The sequence below is a fragment of the Oreochromis aureus genome, linkage group 22 (genome assembly GCF_013358895.1).
Source record: "Oreochromis aureus strain Israel breed Guangdong linkage group 22, ZZ_aureus, whole genome shotgun sequence".
Classification (NCBI taxonomy): Eukaryota; Metazoa; Chordata; class Actinopteri; order Cichliformes; family Cichlidae; genus Oreochromis; species Oreochromis aureus.
Window position 1 is genome coordinate 40,521,621 of NC_052962.1, and position 10,537 is coordinate 40,532,157.

The 10,537-nt window shown below is 50.5% G+C and overlaps 1 pseudogene; it reads right to left on the minus strand.

Annotated features, from left to right (window-relative positions):
- Positions 1 to 405: 405 nt before the first annotated feature.
- On the minus strand, positions 406 to 9,234 carry LOC120435618 (annotated as a pseudogene).
- Between the last annotated feature and the right edge of the window lie 1,303 nt (positions 9,235 to 10,537).

The window sequence follows — 10,537 nt, forward strand, 5'->3', positions numbered from 1 at the left end:
ATCAATGCAAAGAGATTTTATTTATGATAGTTTTCAAAGGTGCAACGATAAGATCAGTGTTGAGACAGCAGACATCACAATATTTTTAATGTCAGTCCCCTGATCACATGTTTGGATGATACACATACAAACAACATCTCAGGGAGGGATACTTCAAAGATGTCTGGAAAAAACACCCCCCCCCCCAAAAAAAATACAATAAATAAGAATTAAAGTATGCTTTACAACTTGGTTTCTTAGTAATTTCAAATCTTCACATGTACTTTGGTTTATTACTTCATTTTCAGGATGTGAACTTAAAAATGTTAAAAATATGAGCTGAGTACATGTGACATCAGAACCAGAACTACTGTAAGGAAGCTGATGTTGTTGACCATGGCAGAGGAGGTGGTTGTTGCAGTAGTTCTAATTGTTGTTGGGGTAGTTGAGGTTGTTGTAGGGGTAGTTGCTTTTGTCGTTGTAGTGGTTGTACTTGTACTTGTTGTTGGGGTAGATGTGGTTGAGGTAGTTGCTGATCTTGTTGTAGTGGCTGTGGTTGTTGCTGGGGTAGTTGCTGATGCTTTTGTAGTGGTTGTACTTGTTGTCGGGATACTTGAGATTGTTGTAGGGGTAGTTGTTGATGTTGTTATAGTGGCTGTGGTTGTTGTTGGGGTAGTTGAGGTTGATGTTGGAGCAGCTGTGGTTGTGGCAGAAGTCGTGGTTGTTGTTGGGGCAGCTGTTGTGGTTGTGGTTGGGGCTGCAGTTGTAGTAGTTGTTGGAGCAACAGTTGCAGTTGTGGTTGTTGTCACCACAGCTGTAGTTGTTGTTGTAGGGGCAGTTGTGGTTGTTGTTGTTGGCCCAGTTGTTGTAGTTGTTGTTAGAGAAGCAGTAGTAGTTGTTGGGACTGCAGTTGTTGTGGTTGTTGGTGCAGAAGTTGTGGTTGTTGTTGGGGCAACTGTAGTTGTTGTTGTTGGCGCACTTGTTGTGGTTATTGTTGGAGGAGCAGCAGAAGTTGTTGTTCGGAATGCAGTTGTTGTGGTTGTTGTTGGTGCAGCAGTTGTGGTTGTTGTTGGGGCAGCAGAAGTTGTTGTTCGGACTGCAGTTGTTGTGGTTGTTATTGGTGCAACTGTTGTGGTTGTTGTTGGGGCAGCTGTAGTTGTAGTTGTTGGTGCAGCAGTTGTGGTTGTTGTTGTTGGGGCAGTTCTTGTGGTTGTTGTTGTTGGGGCAGCTGTAGTTGTGGTTGTTGTTGGGGCAGCTGTAGTTGTTGTTGTGGGGGCAGTTGTTGTAGTTGTTGTTGGGGCAGCTGTAGTTGTTGGGGCAGCTGTTGTGGTTGTTGTTGTTGGGGCAGCTGTAGTTATGGTTGTTGTTAGGGCAGCTGTAGTTGTTGTTGTGGGGGCAGTTGTTGTAGTTGTTGTTGGGGCAGCTGTTGTGGTTGTTGCAGTTGTTGTTGGGGCAGCTGTAGTTGTTGTTGGGACAGCTGTTGTGGTTGTTGTTGTTGGGGCAGCTGTTGTGGTTGTTGTTGGGGCAGCTGTAGTTGTTGTTGGGGCTGCAGTTTTTGTGGTTGTTGTTGGGGTTGCAGTTGTAGTTGTTGGTGCAGCAGTTGTGGTTGTTGTTGTTGGGGCAGTTGTTGTGGTTGTTGTTGGGGCAGCAGTTGTGGTTGTTGTGGTTGTTGTTGGGGCAGCTGTTGTGGTTGTTGTTGTTGGGGCAGTTGTTGTGGTCGTTGTTGGGGCAGTTGTTGTGGTTGTTGTTGGGGCAGCTGTAGTTGTTGTTGGGGCAGCTGTTGTGGTTGTTGTTGTTGGGGCAGTTGTTGTGGTCGTTGTTGGGGCAGTTGTTGTGGTTGTTGTTTGGGCAGCTGTAGTTGTTGTTGTGGGGGCAGTTGTTGTAGTTGTTGTTGGTGCCGCTGTTGTGGTTGTTGGGGCAGCTGTAGTTGTTGTTGGGGCAGCTGTTGTGGTTGTTGTTGTTGGGGCAGCTGTAGTTGTTGTTGGGGCAGCTGTTGTAGTTGTTGTTGGGGGCGCTGTTGTGGTTGTTGTTGGGGCAGCTGTAGTTGTTGTGGGGGCAGTTGTTGTAGTTGTTGTTGGTGCCGCTGTTGTGGTTGTTGGGGCAGCTGTTGTGGTTGTTGCGGTTGTTGTTGGGGCAGCTGTTGTGGTTGTTGCGGTTGTTGTTTGGGCAGCTGTAGTTTTTGTTGGGGCAGCTGTTGTGGTTGTTGTTGTTGGGGTAGCTGTTGTGGTTGTTGTTGGGGCTGCAGTTGTAGTGGTTGTTGTTGGGGTTGCAGTTGTAGTTGTTGGTGCAGCAGTTGTGGTTGTTGTTGTTGGGGCAGCTGTAGTTGTGGTTGTTGTTGGGGCAGCTGTAGTTGTTGTGGGGGCAGTTTTTGTAGTTGTTGTTGGGGCAGCTGTAGTTGTTGTTGGGGCAGCTGTTGTGGTTGTTGTTGTTGGGGAAGCTGTAGTTGTTGTGGGGGCAGTTGTTGTAGTTGTTGTTGGGGCAGCTGTTGTAGTTGTTGTTGGGGCAGCTGTTGTGGTTGTTGCAGTTGTTGTTGGGGCAGCTGTAGTTGTTGTTGGGACAGCTGTTGTGGTTGTTGTTGTTGGGGCAGCTGTTGTGGTTGTTGTTGGGGCAGCTGTAGTTGTTGTTGGGGCTGCAGTTTTTGTGGTTGTTGTTGGGGTTGCAGTTGTAGTTGTTGGTGCAGCAGTTGTGGTTGTTGTTGTTGGGGCAGTTGTTGTGGTTGTTGTTGGGGCAGCAGTTGTGGTTGTTGTGGTTGTTGTTGGGGCAGCTGTTGTGGTTGTTGTTGTTGGGGCAGTTGTTGTGGTCGTTGTTGGGGCAGTTGTTGTGGTTGTTGTTGGGGCAGCTGTAGTTGTTGTTGGGGCAGCTGTTGTGGTTGTTGTTGTTGGGGCAGTTGTTGTGGTCGTTGTTGGGGCAGTTGTTGTGGTTGTTGTTTGGGCAGCTGTAGTTGTTGTTGTGGGGGCAGTTGTTGTAGTTGTTGTTGGTGCCGCTGTTGTGGTTGTTGGGGCAGCTGTGTTGTTGTTGTTGGGGCAGCTGTTGTGGTTGTTGTTGTTGGGGCAGCTGTAGTTGTTGTTGGGGCAGCTGTTGTAGTTGTTGTTGGGGGCGCTGTTGTGGTTGTTGTTGGGGCAGCTGTAGTTGTTGTTGGTGCCGCTGTTGTGGTTGTTGGGGCAGCTGTAGTTGTTGTTGGGGCAGCTGTTGTGGTTGTTGCGGTTGTTGTTGGGGCAGCTGTTGTGGTTGTTCGCGGTTGTTGTTTGGGCAGCTGTAGTTTTGTTGGGGCAGCTGTTGTGGTTGTTGTTGTTGGGGTAGCTGTTGTGGTTGTTGTTGTTGGGGCTGCAGTTGTAGTGGTTGTTGTTGGGGTTGCAGTTGTAGTTGTTGGTGCAGCAGTTGTGGTTGTTGTTGTTGGGGCAGCTGTAGTTGTGGTTGTTGTTGGGGCAGCAGTTGTGGTTGTTGTGGTTGTTGTTGGGGCAGCTGTTGTGGTTGTTGTTGTTGGGGCAGTTGTTGTGGTCGTTGTTGGGGCAGTTGTTGTGGTTGTTGTTGGGGCAGCTGTAGTTGTTGTTGGGGCAGCTGTTGTCTTTGTTGTTGTTGGGGCAGTTGTTGTGGTCGTTGTTGGGGCAGTTGTTGTGGTTGTTGTTTGGGCAGCTGTAGTTGTTGTTGTGGGGGCAGTTGTTGTAGTTGTTGTTGGTGCCGCTGTTGTGGTTGTTGGGGCAGCTGTAGTTGTTGTTGGGGCAGCTGTTGTGGTTGTTGTTGTTGGGGCAGCTGTAGTTGTTGTTGGGGCAGCTGTTGTAGTTGTTGTTGGGGCGCTGTTGTGGTTGTTGTTGGGGCAGCTGTAGTTGTTGTGGGGCAGTTGTTGTAGTTGTTGTTGGTGCCGCTGTTGTGGTTGTTGGGGCAGCTGTAGTTGTTGGGGCAGCTGTTGTGGTTGTTTGCGGTTGTTGTTGGGGCAGCTGTTGTGGTTGTTGCGGTTGTTGTTTGGGCAGCTGTAGTTTTGTTGGGGCAGCTGTTGTGGTTGTTGTTGTTGGGGTAGCTGTTGTGGTTGTTGTTGGGGCTGCAGTTGTAGTGGTTGTTGTTGGGGTTGCAGTTGTAGTTGTTGGTGCAGCAGTTGTGGTTGTTGTTGTTGGGGCAGCTGTAGTTGTGGTTGTTGTTGGGGCAGCTGTAGTTGTTGTGGGGGGCAGTTGTTGTAGTTGTTGTTGGGGCAGCTGTAGTTGTTGTTGGGGCAGCTGTTGTGGTTGTTGTTGTTGGGAAGCTGTAGTTGTTGTGGGGGCAGTTGTTGTAGTTGTTGTTGGGGCAGCTGTTGTAGTTGTTGTTGGGGGCGCTGTTGTGGTTGTTGTTGGGGCAGTTGTTGTGGTTGTGGGGGCAGTTGTTGTAGTTGTTGTTGGTGCCGCTGTTGTGGTTGTTGGGGCAGCTGTAGTTGTTGTTGGGGCAGCTGTTGTAGTTGTTGTTGGGGGCGCTGTTGTGGTTGTTGTTGGGGCAGCTGTAGTTGTTGTTGTGGGAGCAGTTGTAGTTGTTGTTGGTGCCGCTGTTGTGGTTGTTGCGGTTGTTGTTGGGGCAGCTGTAGTTGTTGTTGGGGCAGCTGTTGTGGTTGTTGTTGTGGGGAAGTTGTTGTAGTTGTTGTTGGGGCAGCTGTAGTTGTTGTTGGGGCCGCTGTTGTGGTTGTTGTTGCGGTTGTTGTTGGGGCAGCTGTAGTTGTTGTTGGGGCAGCTGTTGTGGTTGTTGTTGTTGGGGCAGCTGTTGTGGTTGTTGTTGTTGGGGCAGTTGTTGTGGTCGTTGTTGGGGCAGTTGTTGTGGTTGTTGTTGGGGCAGCTGTAGTTGTTGTTGGGGCAGCTGTTGTGGTTGTTGCGGTTGTTGTTGGGGCAGCTGTAGTTGTTGTTGGGGCTGCAGTTGTTGTGGTTGTTGTTGGGGTTGCAGTTGTAGTTGTTGGTGCAGCAGTTGTGGTTGTTGTTGTTGGGGCAGTTGTTGTGGTTGTTGTTGTTGGGGCAGCTGTAGTTGTGGTTGTTGTTGGGGCAGCTGTAGTTGTTGTTGTGGGGGCAGTTGTTGTAGTTGTTGTTGGGGCAGCTGTTGTGGTTGTTGCGGTTGTTGTTGGGGCAGCTGTAGTTGTTGTTGGGGCAGCTGTTGTGGTTGTTGTTGGGGCAGCTGTAGTTGTTGTTGGGGCTGCAGTTGTTGTGGTTGTTGTTGGGGTTGCAGTTGTAGTTGTTGGTGCAGCAGTTGTGGTTGTTGTTGTTGGGGCAGTTGTTGTGGTTGTTGTTGTTGGGGCAGCTGTAGTTGTGGTTGTTGTTGGGGCAGCTGTTGTGGTTGTTGCGGTTGTTGTTGGGGCAGCTGTAGTTGTTGTTGGGGCAGCTGTTGTGGTTGTTGTTGGGGCAGCTGTAGTTGTTGTTGGGGCAGCTGTTGTGGTTGTTGTTGTGGGGGCAGTTGTTGTAGTTGTTGTTGGGGCAGCTGTTGTGGTTGTTGCGGTTGTTGTTGGGGCAGCTGTAGTTGTTGTTGGGGCAGCTGTTGTGGTTGTTGTTGTGGGGGCAGTTGTTGTAGTTGTTGTTGGGGCAGCTGTAGTTGTTGTTGGGACCGCTGTTGTGGTTGTTGCGGTTGTTGTTGGGGCAGCTATAGTTGTTGTTGGGGCAGCTGTTGTGGTTGTTGTTGTTGGGGCAGCTGTTGTGGTTGTTGTTGTTGGGGCAGTTGTTGTGTGGTCGTTGTTGGGGCAGCTGTTGTGGTTGTTGTTGGGGCAGCTGTAGTTGTTGTTGGGGCAGCTGTTGTGGTTGTTGCGGTTGTTGTTGGGGCAGCTGTAGTTGTTGATGGGGCAGCTGTTGTGGTTGTTGTTGTGGGGGCAGTTGTTGTAGTTGTTGTTGGGGCAGCTGTAGTTGTTGTTGGGGCCGCTGTTGTGGTTGTTGCGGTTGTTGTTGGGGCAGCTATAGTTGTTGTTGGGGCAGCTGTTGTGGTTGTTGTTGTTGGGGCAGCTGTTGTGGTTGTTGTTGTTGGGGCAGTTGTTGTGGTCGTTGTTGGGGCAGCTGTTGTGGTTGTTGTTGGGGCAGCTGTAGTTGTTGTTGGGGCAGCTGTTGTGGTTGTTGCGGTTGTTGTTGGGGCAGCTGTAGTTGTTGTTGGGGCTGCAGTTGTTGTGCTTGTTGTTGGGGTTGCAGTTGTAGTTGTTGTTGGAGCAGTTGTGGTTGTTGTTGTTGGGGCAGTTGTTGTGGTTGTTGTTGTTGGGGCAGCTGTAGTTGTGGTTGTTGTTGGGGCAGCTGTAGTTGTTGTTGTGGGGGCAGTTGTTGTAGTTGTTGTTGGGGCAGCTGTTGTGGTTGTTTGCGGTTGTTGTTGGGGCAGCTGTAGTTGTTGTTGGGGTAGCTGTTGTGGTTGTTGTTGTTGTTGGGGCAGCTGTAGTTGTGGTTGTTGTTGGGGCAGCTGTAGTTGTTGTTGTGGGGGCAGTTGTTGTAGTTGTTGTTGGGGCAGCTGTAGTTGTTGTTGGGGCAGCTGTTGTGGTTGTTGTTGTTGGGGCAGCTGTAGTTATTGTTGTTGGGGCAGTTGTTGTGGTCGTTGTTGGGGCAGTTGTTGTGGTTGTTGTTGGGGCAGCTGTAGTTGTTGTTGGGGCAGCTGTTGTGGTTGTTCTGCGGTTGTTGTTGGGGCAGCTGTAGTTGTTGTTGGGGCTGCAGTTGTTGTGGTTGTTGTTGGGGTTGCAGTTGTAGTTGTTGGTGCAGTAGTTGTGGTTGTTGTTGTTGGGGCAGTTGTTGTGGTTGTTGTTGTTGGGGCAGCTGTAGTTGTGGTTGTTGTTGGGGCAGCTGTAGTTGTTGTTGTGGGGGCAGTTGTTGTAGTTGTTGTTGGGGCAGCTGTTGTGGTTGTTCTTGCGGTTGTTGTTGGGGCAGCTGTAGTTGTTGTTGGGGCAGCTGTTGTGGTTGTTGTTGGGGCAGCTGTAGTTGTTGTTGTGGGGGCAGTTGTAGTTGTTGTTGGGGCAGCTGTTGTGGTTGTTTGCGGTTGTTGTTGGGGCAGCTGTAGTTGTTGTTGGGGCAGCTGTTGTGGTTGTTGTTGTTGGGGCAGTTGTTGTGGTTGTTGTTGTTGGGGCAGCTGTAGTTGTGGTTGTTGTTGGGGCAGCTGTAGTTGTTGTGGGGGCAGTTGTTGTAGTTGTTGTTGGGGCAGCTGTAGTTGTTGTTGGGGCAGCTGTTGTGGTTGTTGTTGTTGGGAAAGCTGTAGTTGTTGTTGTTGGGGGGGGCAGTTGTTGTAGTTGTTGTTGGGGCAGCTGTTGTAGTTGTTGTTGGGGCGCTGTTGTGGTTGTTGTTGGGGCAGCTGTAGTTGTTGTGGGGGCAGTTGTTGTAGTTGTTGTTGGTGCCGCTGTTGTGGTTGTTGGGGCAGCTGTAGTTGTTGTTGGGGCAGCTGTTGTGGTTGTTGCGGTTGTTGTTGGGGCAGCTGTTGTGGTTGTTGTTGGGGCAGCTGTAGTTGTTGTTGGGGCAGCTGTTGTGGTTGTTGTTGTTGGGGCAGTTGTTGTGGTCGTTGTTGGGGCAGTTGTTGTGGTTGTTGTTGGGGCAGTTGTTGTAGTTGTTGTTGGGGCAGTTGTTGTAGTTGTTGTTGGGGCAGTTGTTGTGGTTGTTGTTGGTGCCGCTGTTTGTGGTTGTTGGGGCAGCTGTAGTTGTGGTTGTTGTTGGGGCAGCTGTAGTTGTTGTTGTGGGGGCAGTTGTTGTAGTTGTTGTTGGGGCAGCTGTAGTTGTTGTTGGGGCAGCTGTTGTGGTTGTTGTTGTTGGGAAAGCTGTAGTTGTTGTTGTGGGGGCAGTTGTTGTAGTTGTTGTGGGGGCAGTTGTTGTAGTTGTTGTTGGTGCCGCTGTTGTGGTTGTTGGGGCAGCTGTAGTTGTTGTTGGGGCAGCTGTTGTGGTTGTTGCGGTTGTTGTTGGGGCAGCTGTTGTGGTTGTTGTTGGGGCAGCTGTAGTTGTTGTTGGGGCAGCTGTTGTGGTTGTTGGGGCAGCTGTAGTTGTTGTTGGGGCAGCTGTTGTGGTTGGGGCAGCTGTAGTTGTTGTTGGGGCAGCTGTTGTGGTTGTTGCGGTTGTTGTTGGGGCAGCTGTAGTTGTTGTTGGGGCAGCTGTTGTGGTTGTTGTTGTTGGGGCAGCTGTAGTTGTTGTTGTGGGGGCAGTTGTTGTAGTTGTTGTTGGGGCAGCTGTAGTTGTTGTTGGGGCAGCTGTTGTGGTTGTTGTTGTTGGGGCAGCTGTAGTTGTTGTTGTTGGGGCAGTTGTTGTGGTCGATGTTGGGGCAGCTGTTGTGGTTGTTGTTGTTGGGGCAGCTGTAGTTGTTGTTGTGGGGGCAGTTGTTGTAGTTGTTGTTGGGGCAGCTGTTGTGGTTGTTGTTGTTGGGGCTGCAGTTGTTGTGGTTGTTGTTGGGGTTGCAGTTGTTGTGGTTGTTGTTGGGGTTGCAGTTGTAGTTGTTGGTGCAGCAGTTGTGGTTGTTGTTGTTGGGGCAGCTGTTGTAGTTGTTGTTGGGGCAGCTGTAGTTGTTGGGGCAGCTGTTGTGGTTGTTGTTGTTGGGGCAGCTGTAGTTATGGTTGTTGTTAGGGCAGCTGTAGTTGTTGTTGTGGGGGCAGTTGTTGTAGTTGTTGTTGGGGCAGCTGTTGTGGTTGTTGCAGTTGTTGTTGGGGCAGCTGTAGTTGTTGTTGGGACAGCTGTTGTGGTTGTTGTTGTTGGGGCAGCTGTTGTGGTTGTTGTTGGGGCAGCTGTAGTTGTTGTTGGGGCTGCAGTTTTGTGGTTGTTGTTGGGGTTGCAGTTGTAGTTGTTGGTGCAGCAGTTGTGGTTGTTGTTGTTGGGGCAGTTGTTGTGGTTGTTGTTGGGGCAGCAGTTGTGGTTGTTGTGGTTGTTGTTGGGGCAGCTGTTGTGGTTGTTGTTGTTGGGGCAGTTGTTTGTGGTCGTTGTTGGGGCAGTTGTTGTGGTTGTTGTTGGGGCAGCTGTAGTTGTTGTTGGGGCAGCTGTTGTGGTTGTTGTTGTTGGGGCAGTTGTTGTGGTCGTTGTTGGGGCAGTTGTTGTGGTTGTTGTTTGGGCAGCTGTAGTTGTTGTTGTGGGGGCAGTTGTTGTAGTTGTTGTTGGTGCCGCTGTTGTGGTTGTTGGGGCAGCTGTAGTTGTTGTTGGGGCAGCTGTTGTGGTTGTTGTTGTTGGGGCAGCTGTAGTTGTTGTTGGGGCAGCTGTTGTAGTTGTTGTTGGGGGCGCTGTTGTGGTTGTTGTTGGGGCAGCTGTAGTTGTTGTGGGGGCAGTTGTTGTAGTTGTTGTTGGTGCCGCTGTTGTGGTTGTTGGGGCAGCTGTTGTTGTGGTTGTTGCGGTTGTTGTTGGGGCAGCTGTTGTGGTTGTTCGCGGTTGTTGTTTGGGCAGCTGTAGTTTTTGTTGGGGCAGCTGTTGTGGTTGTTGTTGTTGGGGTAGCTGTTGTGGTTGTTGTTGGGGCTGCAGTTGTAGTGGTTGTTGTTGGGGTTGCAGTTGTAGTTGTTGGTGCAGCAGTTGTGGTTGTTGTTGTTGGGGCAGCTGTAGTTGTGGTTGTTGTTGGGGCAGCTGTAGTTGTTGTGGGGGCAGTTTTGTAGTTGTTGTTGGGGCAGCTGTAGTTGTTGTTGGGGCAGCTGTTGTGGTTGTTGTTGTTGGGGAAGCTGTAGTTGTTGTGGGGCAGTTGTTGTAGTTGTTGTTGGGGCAGCTGTTGTAGTTGTTGTTGGGGCAGCTGTTGTGGTTGTTGCAGTTGTTGTTGGGGCAGCTGTAGGTGTTGTTGGGACAGCTGTTGTGTTGTTGTTGTTGTTGGGGCAGCTGTTGTGGTTGTTGTTGGGGCAGCTGTAGTTGTTGTTGGGGCTGCAGTTTTTGTGGTTGTTGTTGGGGTTGCAGTTGTAGTTGTTGGTGCAGCAGTTGTGGTTGTTGTTGTTGGGGCAGTTGTTGTGGTTGTTGTTGGGGCAGCAGTTGTGGTTGTTGTGGTTGTTGTTGGGGCAGCTGTTGTGGTTGTTGTTGTTGGGGCAGTTGTTGTGGTCGTTGTTGGGGCAGTTGTTGTGGTTGTTGTTGGGGCAGCTGTAGTTGTTGTTGGGGCAGCTGTTGTGGTTGTTGTTGTTGGGGCAGTTGTTGTGGTCGTTGTTGGGGCAGTTGTTGTGGTTGTTGTTTGGGCAGCTGTAGTTGTTGTTGTGGGGGCAGTTGTTGTAGTTGTTGTTGGTGCCGCTGTTGTGGTTGTTGGGGCAGCTGTAGTTGTTGTTGGGGCAGCTGTTGTGGTTGTTGTTGTTGTTGGGGCAGCTGTAGTTGTTGTTGGGGCAGCTGTTGTAGTTGTTGTTGGGGCGCTGTTGTGGTTGTTGTTGGGGCAGCTGTAGTTGTTGTGGGGGCAGTTGTTGTAGTTGTTGTTGGTGCCGCTGTTGTGGTTGTTGGGGCAGCTGTTGTGGTTGTTGCGGTTGTTGTTGGGGCAGCTGTTGTGGTTGTTCGCGGTTGTTGTTTGGGCAGCTGTAGTTTTGTTGGGGCAGCTGTTGTGGTTGTTGTTGTTGGGGTAGCTGTTGTGGTTGTTGTTGGGGCTGCAGTTGTAGTGGTTGTTGTTGGGGTTGCAGTTGTAGTTGTTGGTGCAGCAGTTGTGGTTGTTGTTGTTGGGGCAGCTGTAGTTGTGGTTGTTGTTGGGG